Source organism: Trachypithecus francoisi, unplaced genomic scaffold (genome assembly GCF_009764315.1).
Source record: "Trachypithecus francoisi isolate TF-2019V2 unplaced genomic scaffold, Tfra_2.0 Lachesis_group10, whole genome shotgun sequence".
Lineage (NCBI taxonomy): Eukaryota > Metazoa > Chordata > Mammalia > Primates > Cercopithecidae > Trachypithecus > Trachypithecus francoisi.
Window position 1 is genome coordinate 96,484,482 of NW_022681455.1, and position 15,990 is coordinate 96,500,471.

The 15,990-nt window shown below is 43.8% G+C and overlaps 2 long non-coding RNA genes across 2 annotated transcripts in view; one reads left to right on the forward strand and one right to left on the reverse strand.

The window, feature by feature from the left end:
* Nucleotides 1-449: 449 nt before the first annotated feature.
* Nucleotides 450-5,013, reverse strand: LOC117087804. Its single transcript, XR_004438918.1, has 3 exons — nucleotides 4,733-5,013; nucleotides 1,915-2,094; nucleotides 450-1,235 (listed from the first exon to the last, which is right to left on the reverse strand). It is a non-coding gene; the product is annotated as an uncharacterized LOC117087804 (long non-coding RNA).
* Nucleotides 5,014-13,738: 8,725 nt separating this feature from the next.
* LOC117087807 overlaps nucleotides 13,739-15,990 on the forward strand; it is a 51,210-nt gene continuing 48,958 nt past the window's right edge. The window contains exon 1 of the long non-coding RNA XR_004438921.1: nucleotides 13,739-14,662. This is a non-coding gene — a long non-coding RNA (uncharacterized LOC117087807). The remainder of the gene's footprint in view (nucleotides 14,663-15,990) is intronic.

Below are 15,990 nucleotides of genomic sequence, written 5' to 3' on the forward strand. Positions count from 1 at the left end.
ATTAAAAAGACAAATTGAAAATTTTAAAGATAAATTTTTCAGTAGACATTTCGAAAAGAAAATACACGAGTGGCCAGTGAGCACATCATCACAGAAATGCAAAGTAAAACCATAATGAGATGTGACTACATACCCACTAAAATTTAAAACACTGACAGCATTGAGAGTTGGTGAGGATGCGAAACAACTGGAACTTTCATACACTGCTGATAGGGGTGTGAAATGGAATCATCACTTTGGAAAACAGTTCAGCAGTGTCAAAGTTGAACATACTATATTTACTATACGACCTAAAAGTTTCACTCGGAGGTATGCAGATAAGAGAAATGAAAACACATTCACAAAAGGCTTGTGTGTAAGCATTCATAGCTACTTTATTCACAATAGCCAAAAATGTGAAACAGCCCCAAATTTAGTCAACATTGACAATCAAGTTGTAGTATAGTCTCTACCATAGAATACCACTCAGCAACAAAAAAATAATAAACAGTATGGGGGAATCTTTAAAACATCATGCCAAAATAGACTGACACAAAAGACTACAACCTTTGTGACTGCACTTTTGTGGAGTTCAAGGGCAGGCAAAACTAATCTATATGAATAGAAATCCAGCAAGTGGCTGCCTGGGTCGGGGGTGGAGGAATTTACTACAAAGGGGCTCAGAGGTATTTCTGGGGTGATAGAAATGTTCTATATCTTGGTTGTGATGGTGGTTACATGGTGTATACATCTGTCAAACCTTATCAAACTGAACACTTAAAAAAACAGGTGCATTTTGGTGTATGTATGTTATATTTCAATAAAGTTGACTTTTTTAACAAGAGGTTTTTGTCCTTCAGGAGGTGTCATTCCAGATGGGGAAACCATATTAAAAGCCCAGGGGACTCCCCTGTGGTTCCACATAAGCCAGAAGGGCATTCTACATTACTTTATGCCTTGCATACCTAGGTGCCATGAAGATCCAAGGAGAGGGAGGTGGGTGGCGGACTAGTCAGTGTAAGTTTCATGAGGAATCTGATGCTTGGAGAGAAAGTTTGGAAAACAAATAGACTATAGGGTCTTGGAAGCAAGGTAAAGGATTTATAAGGCTGAAAATGGGCATTCTTGGGATCCTGAGTTGGGTGATGGCAGTGTGAGAGTTCTACAGGTGGGGAATCCGAGGGCAAGAGTCCAGGAAGGAAGCTCTGGAAGGTGGGTAAACACCGACTGATGGAGGTCTGCTCTAGTGAGGTGACCTGAGGATACAAAGGAAGGAGTGGACCTGAGATCCATTCCAATGAGCACAAGCCCTTGGGAGATGCCGGCTGTCTCTTATAGAACCTTCTAAACCATGGAGAGGATGGAGCTGAGACTCTTAAGTCTATTGCCCTAGCTCCAAGCTGGCTCCACCACAAAAAAACTTTGGGAAAATTTCTTAAGCACCCAAACCTTAGCTTTTTCATTTGTAATATGGGATGAATAATTCTTAACGTGCAAGGTCATTGAGATGATTAGAGGTGAGGTAGATAAAATACCTGGCATAAAGTAATAATAAATGAAAGACATTATAATTAGTCCTAAGGTTCATCAGAGATTCCTGAGACCCCCTGTGAGGTGTCTCCTTCCTTTAGGTCTCAGGGGTGGGGTCACAACTATGCCAGATTAGTGAAAAGCAAAACACTAATAAATACATCAATGTACAAGTGTACTCATCATCAAGGACAAGTAACAATAGGTACACATGTCCTTTACATGTGTGTGGCACATGGTCAGCAAAAAGAGAAGGAGGTGGGTCCCTTTGTCTCTTTCACTAAAAAACAATGGGTCAGGGCGCCCAACTATGGAAATCTTGGCAAAGGGGTTCATAATTCAGTTTCTCCACTGGGAGAAAGATGCCTTTTTAATCTGCAAATTGGTGGAAAGTAGCCTACTTACCCTAACACTTCTGTCATTAAGTGGCCTCCTTGATACTTTGATGCAGGTAACTGTGACTCTCAGGGAATCCTAGGAGACCGATTGTTCCAGAATCTCTTCTCCAGGTAGGGGCATGTGTTGCAGGTGTTGGACAAGCACAAACTTAATACAGTTGCTCAGATCCAGGGAAGATTATTTTTCCTACATTGAAAAAGACAAGCATTCACTGAGCATCCACTGCTTACAAGGCAGGTAGTGTGTTAAAGGCCTTACCTGAAGTGCCTGGGGTAACCATTCATTTATTCAGCAATTATTTATTGAGTTGCAACAAGAAACTGTGTAAGATGTCAGGGATGCACTGGGGTCAGGGAGACAAGCAAACAGATCACAACCACAGGGTCGTAAATATCACAACAGAGTAGGACCAGGGCAGAGAGGCAACACCTAATCTGGTCTTGGCAGAGGAGGGTGCAAGAAATCTTCCCGGAAGGAGTGAGACCTAAGCGGAACACTGAAGCCCGACTGAAAAGTAAGTTAATCGGGTGAAGGGGAGGTGTGGATGGGAGGTTGTGGGGGAGTGGAACATTTCAGGCAAAGGAAAGAGCAAGCCCTAAGGCCTGGCAGTAAGAGAGACAGAGAGTAGTTCATTAGAGGAATTGTTAGCAGTTCACTATGGTTGGAGCAGAAAAATGGCTGCAGCAGTAAGCAAAGGTCTGAGCATGAAAGATTGACAGGCCTGGAATCGAGTTACAGATTTAGCAAATGAAAACACAGTTGCTAAACCTGATGAACACTACCTTAGCCAGGTGATCAAGGTCAACATCGACAGTGGTAAGTCATATGGACAGTACAGACCCTTAATGAGATGTGATGAGAATGGCTCTTGACCTCTGTGGCCTTCCTCCCAAAAAAACAATACCCCAGCCTAATCACGAGAAAAACATCCGACAGGCTGAAGTGAGGGGCATTCTACAAAACCCAAGACCAGTGCTCCTCAGAACGGTCAAGGTCATCAAAAACAAGAGAAGTCTAAAAAACTGTCACAGCCAAGAGGAACTAAGGAGACTTGACAACTAAATGTGATATGGTGTCCTGGACAGGATCCTGTAATAGAAAAGGACATTGGGGGAAAACTAAGGAAATCTAATGAAGTATGGACTTTAGTTAATGATAATATATAAATCTTAGTTCATTAATTGTGACAAATGTATCATACTGGCATAAGCTTTTTTTTTTTTTTTTTTTTTAGAGATGGCATCTTACTCTGTCACTCAGGTTGGAGTGCAATGGCGCAATCATGGCTCACTGCAGCCTTGAATTCCTCGGCTCAAGTGATCCTCCCACCTCAGCCTCCTGAGCAGCTAGGATTACAAACGTGCGCCACTGCACCAACTTGACATAAGATATTAGTTATAGGGGAAACCAGGTGCAGGGTGTGTGGTAACTCTGTACTATCTTTATATTTTTTTCTGTAAATCTAAAATGATTCTAAAATTAAAAGTTTATTTAAAAATGCAGGTTGCCCAGTTAAATCTGAATTTCAGGTAAACAATGATTTTTTTTTTAGTGTTAAGTATATCCCATGCAATATTTGAAGCACCATTATACTAAAAAATTATTCAGTGTTTATCTTAAATTCAAATTTTACTGGGTGTCTTGGCAACTCTGCCTGGAAAGGGGTTTACCCTGAGAACAGTAAGAAGGGCAGTGATGAGCTACCGAAGGTCTCAGCCAGGACAGCACATGATGTGCCACTTCTACAGCAGATGTACAGGTGAGGAAACTGAGGCTCAGTGATTTAGCCAGTCTCCCCACTAGCTTAGTGGGGAAGCAAGGATCTGAACATGGGCCTGCGTCACCCTAGGCCCATGTCTGTCCGTTACACCTCCAGACTTCACAAAACTTTTCTTTTCTTTTTCTTTTTCAACTTTTATTTTAAGTTCAGGATACACGTGAAGGATATCCAGGTTTGTTACATAGGTAAATGTGTGCCACGGTGGTTTGCTGCACAGGTCATCCTATTACCTAGATATTAAGCACGGCATCCATTAGCCATTCTTCCTGCTTCTCTCCCTCTCCCCACAACCCCTCAGCCCTGACAGGCCCCAGTGTGTGTTATTTCCCCGTATGTGTCCATGTGTTCTCATCTTTCAGCTCCCACGTATAAGTAAGAACATGCAGTGTTTGGTTTTCTGTTCCTGCATTAGTTTGCTGAGGATAAGGGCTTCCAAATCCATCTATGTCCCTGCAAAGGACATCACAAAACTTCTTCCAGAAACATCCACCTCCATGAACAAGAGCATAAATTCGCCCTTGTTGGCCAAAAAAAAATGAAGTCGGGGGTCAAGAGCACATATTGAACCCGGAGGACTCCAGTAAAAGCAGGCAAGTACTCCTGAATACTAAAATACAGGGCCACACTTCCTGCTGGCCACCAGCTCTCCGCGGAGGTCTCCCTCTCCCTCTTCTCTGCCTTCACCATCACAGTCAAACTAGGGATACTCAGAGCCATGAACTAAAATGTTGGAAGGGGCCTTAGGAGCCATTCATTCATCCAATATCCCGCTTTGGGCAGGATTCGCATCCACACTTGTCGCCATGAATGTCACCTCCCTGGTTTGGCTCTTAACTCTTGGCTCCTGTTTGTGGCAGTCTTTTCTTACCTTCAGTTCCCTGCTTCCAGTCTGTTCAGGTGTCAGAAAGCAGTTCACCAAGCGAACTAGACCTATGTGTTAAGTAAAAGTCAGTGGTCTCAAGCAAGGGCCCAGAAGGCTCTTCTGTGTGGAAAGAGAAACTTTGTAATGTGTATTCCTGCTGCTCAGGGATGTTTGGGGCTTACCTCCTCCCCACCTTGTTCCAAATAGATGTTGCTGCTTTAGACCTGGGTTCCATAGTGATGAAGTTAAATAACTGCATTTAGCTCAGCACAGCCCAGGAGTTACATTAGCGTATTTTAGTAGCACAAGGGAGAATACAGAGGATCAACAGAAGGGTGACGTGTGCTCGGCCAGCAGAGTCTCCTGCAGGAAATTACTGACGCCAGCCAGCTGCTCCAGGCCCCTGCCGGGCTGTTTCTCCTCCTCTCCTATCTCTCAGGGGATGGCCGTCCTGCTATGGCTTGTCAGCTCTGGAAGACAAAGAGGGTAAAACTTTCAGTCTGCTGAGTGCCTGTCTCCAGCACGTTCCCTCCAGAAGCCACCGCTAAACACAGCCCTGCCAGGGGTGGGGGTGGGAGGAATTGTCCAGCAATCCTCTTTTCTCTAGAAATGGGATTGGAAATGGGGTAATCGTCTAAATGGGCAGTCCTGATGAGTCGATAAGCATAACTCCCATTTTATTACGGTGATGAGGCTGCCTGGGCGGGTGTAATCCCTCTGCTGGGCTCCAGGCGATTGCCAGGCAGCCAGCCACTACCCCGCCTCTCCACCGCAGCTGCATTAGTCTGATGGGAAGAGGCTGAGCTCTCCACTGAACTGCATTTCATAATGGCATTTAAAAGTATGGATCCCAGGTCACGCCAGAGTCCAGGACATTGCTGGCCAAACTGCCTCTCCCCCTTCATACCGTCCTCCTGCTCCCCCAACCAGTGATGGGGACTACATGATCAAAATGCAGGGCTATGCCCAGCCAGGTAAGATGAAAAAAATGTCAGGGAAGATCCCAACTTAAAATGGATCAAGAAAATATGACACTAGGTTGGTGCAAAAGTAATTGTGGTTTTTGCCATTAAAAGTATTAGCAAAAACCACAATTACTTTTGCCCTAACCTAATATAATGGAAAAACTGTGGATTCTAGCACCCAACAATCTCACTAGCTCTCTGGGACCTCTATTTCGTCATCTGTATTATGTGATTTGCATGGTTCTTTCCTGCTCTCCCACATAAATTCATAGATTCATGACTCTCCAACCCAGCCAGGAATTCCACCCTTACAGACTAATTCCTTTGTGTTGTAAAGGCAGTTTTATCTTTCATACCTCCCTATTGAAATTACAATTTTCTACTTTACTAATGCACACTTTGTGGGAGAGGAAGACCTGTTAGTAACTGCAAGCAAGGACCTGAGCGAACAGGACAGGCAAAGGAGGAGTAACCAGGAAGATGCAAGGGGTTCAGGAAGGGAGGTGCAGACACACCGAAGGCCATGGCATCTGAGAATGGGTAAGGTCTGGGTAAAGGGCTGCAGATTAGGGCAGCTGGTTCTACCAGTGGAGCTCAGGGGCCTGCAAAATAAATCATATCATGTGTGTATATCTCACTCCTGAAATGAGGCTTCATCTTTACCCTATTCACTCATGTACTCACTCACCCATCAGCCAGGAGGCAAAGAGGTACAGAAAAATTAAGACTGCTTTTAGGGCCAAGTGTGGTGGCTCACACCTGAAAGCCCAGCACTATGGGAGGCCAAGGTGGGAGGATCACTTGAGACCATGAGTTCAAAACCAACTTGAGCAACATAATAAGACCTCGTCTATACAAGAATTAAATAAATGAAAATTACCCTGGTTTGGGGTGGGTACCCATAGTCACAGCTACCCAGGTGGCTGTGAGGTTGGAAGATGGCTTGAGCCCAGGAGGTTGATGCTGCAGTGAGCTATGATCATGCCACTGCACTCCAGCCTGAGTGACAGAGAAAGACCCTGTCTCTAGAAACACAGACAAACAAACAAACAAAAAACTAGACTTGGATCCTAAAGCTGGGCCCTAGCAGCAGTGCCAGTATTTAATTATCATATGACATTGAATAAGTCATTTGCCATTCTAAGCCAGCAAAATAAGGCTAATGCCCACCTTGCACACTCCATGGGCAGGGTTGCCACCTTGCACAACTCCGGGGTGTGCCATGCCCACAGGAATCTACATGAGCTGAGCTCACCAGACCTAGGCAATTCGCAACTTGCACAGCCAAATGTAGCAGCTCGACTTGTAGTTAAAATTTCAAACGACATAAGCTACATTAGCCATGAACACTATTAACACAGCAGTATTATTATATCGGTCACATCCTAGAAGAGGGTGTTAGATATATAAAACACATATCCTTGAAAAGCTGAAATTTAGTAGCATCAAGTTTTACATTCTGTCCAATTCAACGATTATATTACCCTAGTGTTATCTTTGTCATTCAGACTATAGGAAGCATTAAAAAGAATAGGAAAACAGGTGTGGCTCCAAACCTAGGGTGAGGCAAATACTCGTCCTTATGCATGATGTATCTCCCTGGTCCCAAGCCCACTTTGCCCTTGGTACTATCAGCCTCTCGAAATATTCTTTATTATAAGACACTCAGGGGATCTCAGTGAAGACCAGCCACCATGATGGACATCTCAGATCAGGTTAGGAGGACCAGAAATGTCCAACCCAAGAGGAATTTCCTTGGATGTCACACCCTCTCACACACCAACTCACCATCAGGTCAGGGCAGCAGGTCCTGAAAGCACCCTCTCCTACTGTTATGCACTGAATGTCTGTGTCCCCTCCAAATTTATATGCTGAAATCTAACCCCCAATGTGATGGTATTTGGAGGCAGGGCCTCTTTGGGAGGTATTCAGGTCATGAGGGTGGAGCCTTCATGAATGAGATTAATGCCCTTCGAAGAAGGGGTCAGAGAGCTAGCTTGCTCTCTTTCTGCCAGGTGAGGATACAATGAGAGTCAACTGCTTGCAACCCAGAGAAGCCCACACCGGAACCTGACTATGCTGTCACCCTGCTCTCAGACTTCTCAGCCTCCAGAACCGTGAGAAATAGGTGTCTGCCATTCATAAGTCACTCGGTCCAAGATACTTAGTTACAGCAGCCCAAATGGACTCAGATACCTCCCAACCTTCCAACAGGCCACTTTTGCCTAAGAAAGGAAAAAAACCACAGATTTGTAACTCTGCCACTGCCCACTACTCCACTGACTCCAAATCCCCTCTGATTTTTCCCCTGACCATTGGTGAGGTTCAGGTCAGGTAGGTTAAAAATGTTAAAATAATGTAAAGTTCCTTGATCCCTTGCTGCCCTTCCTGGAGGGGGAAAATGGAAATAGAGAATACTAAATGCATTTGTTCCCATTTCTCCATTCTCATTCACTGTCCTGATTCCCATCATCTGCATCAGATGCCTCCTAATGTGTCTCCCTGGTCCCAAGACGTGTTACCTTCCACACCTCCACCCCACACGCCCCTCAGAGCTTCTGCGCTAAAACACAGCTCTTGGCCAGTCATGCCCTTGGGTTGCAGGCTGCACAGTGCCCCTGTACCTAGAGGGCACCATCTCAGCCATAGGCTTGTTCCCAACCTCACCTCTAGCTGCTTCCTCTCACATAACCAACATGGCAGCCCCAAGGAGTAGCTCTCTGTTCCTAAACAACCCTCATGTATCTATTCATTCAATGCATGTTTACTTGAGAGTCTAAGGTGTATGGAGCCCTGCACTGGGCACTGGAAATGTAGCAAAGGCAAACCCAGCCAGGATCCTGGAGCTCCCAACCTTCCAAGGAAAACAGACATCAATCAGATAACCACAAAAATAAATGTGTGACTACAAACCGTGATATTTGATAAGAAAATGTGCTCTGAGATGTACTAGGCAGAAGGGCTGAAGCAGTCAGGGGGATCTAGGGAGGTTTCCCTGAAGAAGTGACATTTGAGCTGATACCTGAAAAATGAGAAAGGATGAATTAGGTAACGGGGGTGGGAGGGGAGAGTGGCAGCAATAGCAGAAAGCTTTCCAGGCTGAGAGGCTGCCTGGGCTGGGGGCCTGTGAGCAGACTGCTGCCACTTGGGACAGGGCTGGGGGCACTGGGAAGGTCTCCAGGGGCCAGATGATGAGGGGCCTTAGATGCCCTGCTGACGATTTGAGTCTTTATCCTAAGAGAAATTAGAAGGCATTAAGAGGTTTTAAGCATTGGGAGGGAGGTAGTTTGGGGACCGTGTGACGTGAGCAGATTTGCATTTCAGAATGGTCATTCCAGCTGCAGTGAAAAGGGGCTGGAGGGCTCAGCGTGGATGTGGGAGGTCCATTGAGGAGGTAGGTATTGCCTCCAGTCCAGGCAAGACACATGGATGCCAACTTGGACTGGGAGCTGAGAACGGAGCAAATGAACTGACCAAGTCAGTTTACCAAGGTAGATGGATGGGTGGTGCCATCTGGAAAGATGGAGCACCAGCAGATGATTGGATTTGGGTGAAAAGATCCTGAGGTCTGTTTGGGACAGAATGGGTCTAGGGAGCCTTTGAAGCTCCCAAGTGGAAATAACAGTGGCGGATGGGTCTGGGATGGAGACACATATTTTGAGAGTCATCTGCACACAAACTGCAATGGAAGATATGGACATGAACCAGATTGCTTTATATCACCACTTAAAGCCACCTCCTCTTTCCAGTCACTCCACCTGTGCCTGTCCCCATGCAGGGAGACAGGTCTCTGCTGCCTCACAGTGACCCCACAGGCCTCTGTACGAGCTCCTGCTGCTATAGTGCCTCTTATATATTGTTTTATGGCCACTCACTTACATGTCTGTTTTCCCCACTTATGATCCAGGAACGCCGTGAGGACAGAGACACATGGCTCTCCTCCTGATGTCCTCAGCACACAGAGCATGGCCTGACCCTTTTGTGAGCTGTAAGTTTTACAGGCCCACTTTTCTGACCCACCACAAAGCCCCAGTACAATGTTGCTCTAGAAAGAGGTGAAAATGCTGGCCCAGACCCAAGAGCCTCATCTAAAACCCAGTCTCAGAGTCCTCAGAGGGGAAACTATCTCACTTCCACATAGAAACCAAGATAGGCATTGAAGAATTTTTTAAAAAGAATGGTATTGATGTTTCCCCACTGTTACTACAGATAAGTAAGCACTCAGGGAACTTAAGGGGGATGGATTGACAGGTAGAGAAATGGGTAAGCTCGGTCCTCAAGGAGCTTCCAGTACCATCTCTTACTCAGAACTCGCTGTGCTCATTATAAGTCAAAACAAAGTTATGTGTATTTCATGCGCAATATCTACAAAAAATCAAAGCCTCAGTCCTCAAGGAGCATATAATTTCAAGAAAATATAGAACAAACATAGATGAAAAGTTCACTCTGTCAATACACACAGAGCCACCCCTACCCTCTCCAGTGCCTTTTTCTAATTAGAAAAAGGTACCTTTCCTCTAGGCAGACACAGCACCTCAGTCAGCAGGATATATGACTGGGCTGGATTCTGGATTTAAGCCCATGTCCCTCTACACTGACCTGACATCTTTGTGCAGTGCACAACCTGCACAACACATATATGACAGGAGTAGCAGGTACTGATAACAAGGAGGGATCCATATAGGATGGATGAACAGAGACTAGCTAGAATTGATTGGGTAAGAATAGAAGAAACTACTACAAGGAATGCCAGAGGTATATCCAGTGACAAATCAGATTTGACCAAGGCAAAGGGTACACTTGATGGAGTAAGGAAAGGAGATTGGGAAGCTTACTTAGGGAGTAATTAGGGAAGGCCTCAAACACCAAGCTAAGGAGTTTGCACTTGACCTTGCAGGAATTGACCCCGCCTAGGGTCATTATCCTCCTTTCACCAAAGTAATGCCATGGAGCGTTGGCTGCCAGTATCAATTGTCACCAAAGAAAGTGCCCACTTTCACCCTGAAGGTCATGAAAGACACCACGTGACAAGAAAACAACTAAATATCTTTGTGCTGACACAGAACCCCTAATAAGGTCCAATCCCTTACATTTGTAGTCTGCATAAAAATGTATGTTTTATGTCCAATATATTTATTGTTACAATAGTCTCCTTTGATTAATAGGATAAGAAAGTAGGGCAATTAAGGACTGTGGTGAAGGTCAAAGAAAAAATCCACGGGGGCAAAGCTGTGACTTGAACCCAGGTCTTTCAATCAGAATCTGATGCTCAAGGACACTCAGCCTCCCTGCACTTGCCTCGGCAGAGTCCCTCTCTCACCAGTCACCACGCTGACTACTTGAGTTTGCCAGCCCTGGGTCCTTTCCAAGAAAAGACAATGCTTCCAAACAAGCAGTAGTGACATTGATTATTCCAAGCTAGAGGCAGGGGATTCTGGATCATTTCCTTAAAATACTTGCTCAGCAGCACCCGGGTCCTCACCCTCACTGCCCCTGGTCCCAAGAAAGATATGTACAGTACTTCATTTCCATGAAGGGGAAAAGAATTCCCTGTGGATTTTTGCAGTCTCATTTCTCTAGCTTGTCAAATGCCAGCAGCAAGCCAGTCTGGCTGCATTGTTAGCTTGGTTGCATCTTATTTTTGTAGTGTTTTGCAGATTGCAGCAGCTTTTTTTTTCCAGCTGGGTGAAAACATGTCACCTTTAAGCTTCCTGGTGTATCACTCAAAAGATTTTCCTATTCTCCTTGGACTTCATAATACAGAATTCTCTTCTGCTATCACAAGCCATTTTTTTTCTCCAGGAAAAAATATAACATTTATTTTTAACACCATCCTCCAAGATATGTGATCAAAATGTAATTTTTTAAAAAACAAATAAATAAAAGACTTTCCAATATGTCACGCAAAGCATAAAAGACATGCTGTTCAAAAGCTAAATTTCAGTCATTGCATTTACATTCCCTTTTTTTTCTGCTTCACCCTTTTGTTACTAAGGAAGTCGGAATGAAAGGGGATTTGTCTCTTTTTCTCAAAAACCCATCTCTCGCTGCTAAGTTTCTCCACACCTGAATTCACACATCTCCCACATCATGATAATTACCTCCATGGTAACCACTCATGACATCACAAACACAATGTGATAGCAGAAGAAATAAGAGCTCCTGAGATCCTGTTGGATACAAACGCCCTGTACGACCTAAGGGCCTCCACAGCAGGAACAAAAGGAATTTTGTCTTGAGATTTTAGCAGAAAAGTAATTTTTGAAATCTATTCTTGGATTTGGACGTTTATTGGATTTCAAAGCTTCTTGCTGCCCAGGAGCTCGTGAATATGGTCAAAAGTCTATGAATTTCCAAAGCAGTACCACAGCAGATGAACCTGAAAGCAAACTGGAGGGACCAACAGAGTCCAGCCTATAGACATAAATCCTTAACTACACCTAGACCTCACTGTCCTTTCCAATGGTCAAAAGAAGGGCTCTTGAAACAGCTCCACTGTTTTATAGAAAACAAGGTGTTCCTAAGAAGTCTTTTTCTCCTATCTTTTTCTTACCCAAAATAAAGGAATGGCCCAAACCTCAAGCCAGGCTTACCAGCTATAAACTACTTGGTTGTCAGCAGCCAAAAGAAGAGTGGACACGCCATGGTCATGTGGCACGTACACTATACAAGTTTCACAGAGAAGAATGGAAGCACTTGATTGTTAGACAGAGTGGTGCAATGTGAGAGGAATATTAACATTCACTTTCCACAGGCATTTTTTTCTGCAAATGGCACTGCTTTGGGACTTAAAATTTTATTCCAAATACTATTTAGATGCATCAGGGCTCTCAAAATATGGATTTCAAGTTGGAGACATCAAAGTGCATTATTTACTAAAACCACTGCAGCTTTTTCCCCCTCTCCTTTCACAAGATGCTACTGTAAATTCAAGCTGCTTTAATCTCGGTGATTAAAAAAAAAAGAAAAGGAAGAAAGAAAAAAAAAGTGCAGCTTGAAGAGGAACTGAACTCACAATCTGGGAGCTAGAAAGTAAATATTACCCAGAGAGTACCTCACTTTAATTACTGGCTCGAACATTGGTTTCAATTTACATGTGTCTTAATTAGCCACGGAAGGGTTCACCTATTATTCTCTGAATACAAAACTTAAAAAGCAAATAGAAAATAGGGAAAGAAAGGCTTATTTAAGGGTCTCCAAGGATTAATCTTTGCATTCTTCTCATTTTTTCCCCGAATTTGGGGATAAAATTTGTCGCAGGGAATTTGATCTTAGGGAAACATGGAGTTTGGTTTGTGAACACAATCTACTTCTGAACACTATTTTAACAAACAGAATTTTAGAAGCATAAGGCTCTAGCAGAGGGCTATACAGAATTTTGCATAAACTAAATGACGACTGTTTCCTCCTGAAATGCAGGAAATCAAGCTGCACAGATACGTTTGCTGATTGGGTGAGTGAATGAGTGAGTGAATGAGTGAAAACTCCAGGCTCCTTTACTCTTCCTACCTTTCTTTAACATCCTTAAACTTTTATTTGAATTTTTTAAAGTTTGTAAATTGTTTTGCTTGTCCATCTTGGACTGTCAGTTTCTGCCACCAAAAAAAAAAAAAAAAAGAGTAAAATTAATTGTAATTGACTTTAATTTCAAAACTGTGTCACACCAGATTTCTAAAAAGTTACATTCTCAAAACAACTAGGCATTAACAACTAGGCTTAAAGAAGCCTTAGAATGGCTGTAACTAGAGAAAGATGTGTGGCTGACTGATTTACCGAGGACTAACAATGACATTTCGGGATTAAGCACTTCTGGATTATGAAGACATAACCGTTTTTATTAAGTCTTGAGCCCCTGACTCCAACTCCACCAACCAGCCAACAGTTATTCAAGCAGGTCCAATGGAGTTTCTGCACTGGGCAAGGAACTCTGTTAAATGCTTTGGGGGATAAAAAGAGGTCCAGTGGTGTGGTGGCTCACACCTGTAATCCTAGCACTTTGGGAGGCCAAGGCAGGTGGATCACTTGAGCCCAGGAGTTCGACACCAGCCTGGGCAATATGGCAGAACCTTATCTCTATAAAAAGTACAAAAATTAGCCAGGCATGGTGGTATATGCCTGTAGGAGCTATGAGGGAGGCTGAGGTGGGAGGATCACTTGATCCCATGAGGTCAAGGTTGCAGTGAGCTGTGAGCATGCCACTGTACTCCAACCTGGGTGACAGAGCAAGACTCTGTCTCCAAGAAAAAAAAAAAAAAAGAGGTCGAGTACATGGTTGTTAAGAAGTTAAGAAGTTTGTTAAGGGAGGTAGAACCTCTATAGACCTATAGCAAGCACTTGTTCCAAGTTCTAAGGACCAGGAGACCACTTCTAAGTTAGGGGACAATTATGGGCTCTACAGAAATGATAATAGTCAATCTGTGAGGACTGAGCAAGAATCAATGGAGAGGTGTAATATATGCACTGTCCCCAAACCAAAAGCCTAGTATATATTTAGAATAATGAGTACAGGACTGGTTTTGCTGAGTGTCTGCTGTGGCCAGAGTGTGGAACAGAAAGGGGACCTTGCAGGTCAAAGCCATGTACCCAAGAGTGGATAATATGGCCAGCCTGTGATCTCAGAATCTGTGTGGAAGTGAGAGGAGAAGAGGAAAGGAGTGACAATGGCCTATAATGAGAGTTCAAAAGGAAACTTCTATAGCTTAAGATAGAGATAACGTTACTCTAAGTGTCTCTGGCAGGAGCCAAGAAAGAGAAAGAAGAAACATAGTCCACTACTAAGCTGTTGGGCTCTAGAGCTTACCCAACCTTGCCCTGTTGGCCTGGAATGAGTGTACTGGGTGCGCCGTATAGATGCAGTGGCTCTCACCCAGTAGCATCTTAAAGGTACTGCTCTGCTTCTGATAGTTATGCCAACCATGACATAGTAGAAAGCACCGGCAGCTGCTTCTCAGATGGCCGCAACCCCAAGACAGCATGTTAGGAATCACTCACCTATCAATCTCAAAGTCCTTAGGTCTTCAGCAAAGCTTGGACCACTTGGCAAGGTCTTCTGTCTCCAGAGGAATGATGGGAAAAGCTATGGGACAAAAATCAGGAGAGTGGTGCTGGCTGATCCTGGCCTGGATATTGACTCCCTGGGGACTTCAGGTGAGTCTCTTCCTTTCTCTGAGACCCAATTTCATTTGTTAAATGAGGAGGTTGGAACAAATACTTGCTTCTATGTCTTGCATTCTATGAGTTGGGATCAAGTGACTGTTCCAAGTTCATGAAGCTACACGGAAGTGAGATCCTAGAACAGATCTTGTGTCTCCTGACCCATCAATCTAAAGTTCTTTCCATAATTCTGGGCTGCATGAGCAGATGTTAAGGGTAAGAGGTAACATTCATTGAGTGGATACCACATGCCAAATGCTCTCTCTCGTGTGTCTGTACTATATCTAGTTAGTTCTCCCATCGTTGTTTGTGTTAGATAAAATTTTCAAATAATTTTACAGATAGGAAACAAACAGAAAGATTAAGTCAATTACCCATAATCACACCATTAGTAAATGCAGAGCTAGGATTTAAAGTCAGTCCAATTCCAGAACCCATTGTCTTCATCTCTACTCTCCACACTATGCAGTAGAACAAGAAGGAGTAATTCAGTGACATAAAGGACATGGAACCTTAAAACAGAAAATATGGCAGTCTTTCAGACGTGAATTCACATGGGAAGTATGTGAGCTTTCTGAAGAAATATTTTGGTTAGTGTTGCTTGCCTGCACACCTCCCCACTGATGACCACATGAATAGTCCCTAAGGGATCATTTGAGATCCAGTGGCCTTTAATGTGGTCTGAATGCAGTATGGATAATGACCACATAGAAAATTAGGAGGCAGTGGCCTCCTGGCTGACTCCTCTAGCTTATAAAACAAGGAAAACCAATACCACCACAGATTATTTTTACTACAGAATAAAACCCAAGAGGAATCATCCCATTGAAATCTTTAGGGAGCCACGCTGACATCACCCCGAGGCACACACACAGGCTCACCCAGCAGAATACAACTTGGATTCACAACTATGCCAAGACAGACATTATTTTAAGTAAAATAAGGGGAGGGAGGACTTAAAACTTCTTTCAGAGGCCTATATGATGTGATCTCTATACTTTCTTTTACCTGTAATATCTTAAGGTCTTTCTTCTAGGAGAATGAGTTATTTTTGAGCAGATTTTTCTATTGCTAATAAATATGTGTTAGTATGACAGAAAGAACCTTGGATGAAGACTAGTGACTGTTTCTAGGCCAGCTCTTTCACCAAGTGGCCTCTTGACCTTGGCTGGTCACTAGACTCTCTGGAGCCCTAGTTCCTCACCTGTAGAGAAGGGACTGATCTCCCCAAGTCAGCCAAGGACCAGGAGCCCTTGAATTGTGAATTTTGCTAGATAGATCCACCAAACAAAATTGTGATCCATGGAGATTAAATTCAAGTA